This window comes from Triticum dicoccoides, chromosome 6B (assembly GCF_002162155.2).
Source record: "Triticum dicoccoides isolate Atlit2015 ecotype Zavitan chromosome 6B, WEW_v2.0, whole genome shotgun sequence".
Taxonomy (NCBI): Eukaryota; Viridiplantae; Streptophyta; class Magnoliopsida; order Poales; family Poaceae; genus Triticum; species Triticum dicoccoides.
This window is the reverse complement of record NC_041391.1, coordinates 59725413-59727187: the sequence shown is the minus strand read 5'-3', so window position 1 is coordinate 59727187 and position 1775 is coordinate 59725413. Positions and strand designations below refer to the sequence as shown.

At 42.1% G+C, this 1775-nt stretch overlaps 1 long non-coding RNA gene across 1 annotated transcript in view; it reads right to left on the bottom strand.

The window, feature by feature from the left end:
* Positions 1 to 1087: 1087 nt before the first annotated feature.
* LOC119322358 overlaps positions 1088 to 1775 on the bottom strand; it is an 11143-nt gene continuing 10455 nt past the window's right edge. Inside the window, exon 10 of the long non-coding RNA XR_005155543.1 lies at positions 1088 to 1542. This is a non-coding gene — a long non-coding RNA (uncharacterized LOC119322358). The remainder of the gene's footprint in view (positions 1543 to 1775) is intronic.

Genomic DNA, 1775 nt, shown 5'->3' with positions numbered 1-1775 from the left:
ATGTCGTGCTGCCCCTACTCCGATTGAACAAAATCATGAAGTGACAACACAATCAGGAGAGCTAGTGAATAAGAAAGATTATCAGAAACTGGTTGGGAGGTTATTGTACTCGTGTCATACCAGGCCTGACATTACGTACGCCGTGGGTGTGGTGAACGGATACATGCATGAACCAATGAGTGGGCACCTTGATATTGTGCAGAATTCTGAGATACTTGAAGGGAACTCCAGGTAAAGGGTTCTGGTTTACAAGTGGACATCTTAAGGTGGATGGCTATAGCGACTCTGATTAGGCTAGTTGTCAAGATGATAGAAGATCAACTTCTAGCTACTATGTGTTTGTGGGTGGAAATTTGGTGTCATGGAGAAGCAAGAAACAACCTGTTGTACCTAGATCAACAGCAGAAGCTGAGTATAGAGCATTATCTCAAGGGTTGTGTGAGGTGCTTTGGGTGAAGTACGTACTGAGCAAGTTGAAACTTCTAAGAAAGGGACCCTTGAAGGTGTGGTATGACAATCAGTCAGCTATAGCCATTGTCAATAATCCAGTTCAACATGATAGGACAAAACATGCGGAAATTGATCGCTTCTTCATTAAGGAGAAACTTGATGCTGGAATCATCAGTCTTACTCATGTCAGCTCTTGGCAGCAGTTTGCAGATTGCTTGACAAAGGGACTGGGAACAAAGGATTGTAACTTGGCATGTGACAAGATGGGGATGATAGATATCTACCACCCATCTTGAGGGGTGTTGAACCGGTATGGGATGTCTGGCCCATCTCACTTAAGCCCACAATGCCCAGCCCTTGTGATGACCTAGAAAGAGGAGCTCCCAGTCCTCCCTGGAGTGTAAGCCGCCACACACATAGGGTACTCACGCAGAGAACCAAAGAGGAACCTCGAGGAGTCTGTAGGTACCCTCTCCCCGATTCTACACGTCAAGACTAAGGAAGAAACTCAACCAGGTCACCCCGACACCAAGACTTTTTTTCTGAACCTACAATTGTCTGTTAAACAGAAACAAAAATAGTTCAACTAAGCCAAGAAATAACATGAGACCATTCTTAAAATCAGCACCAGGATCGATTGACCAAGAACCAAACCAAAGTAACCATCATGAATTGATGGTACCTGGGGTAACTTGTCCAAATGAAACTAAAATTCAACAACAGTGCTTCAGTTTTAAAGAAAACAGTGCATATTTAGTTCCAAGTGGACTCACCACACGTCGACTGAAAAATAGCTTATGCACCAAGATAGTGAGCTGATACATATTTATATTGTTCGTGGTAAATTGAAACTTTGTTTTTCAAGTCTACTTCAAGAGGGCTCGATGAACAGAATACTAATTGATCAAGATACCAAGGAAAAACTTCCTCGTGAGAAAAGCAATAACTGGAACTCTGAAGAAGCATCAGGACTGCAAAATGATGGATCCGTCCATCACATTTGCTGACTTACCACGTCATATCTTCAAATGGCTTGTAGAGATCACTAAGGGGCCACAGGTGCTGGCAGCGTGCCCCTAGCAATAGCACAAGCTGAAAATAAAACAAATAAGGCTTATAATCATAGTATTATATGTCAGTAATCAAACTTACATGGAGCAACATACTAAATCTAAAGGTTTGCAACATTGAGTATTTGTTCTGATATTCAGATTGGCCAAAGAAAGGTAAAACAGGACGGTAGATAAACAACCTCCTAGGTGTGTATCCAATGTCTCAACCACATATACCTGTAGATGTTTATCTTATGGCTAAATCCAAATGCA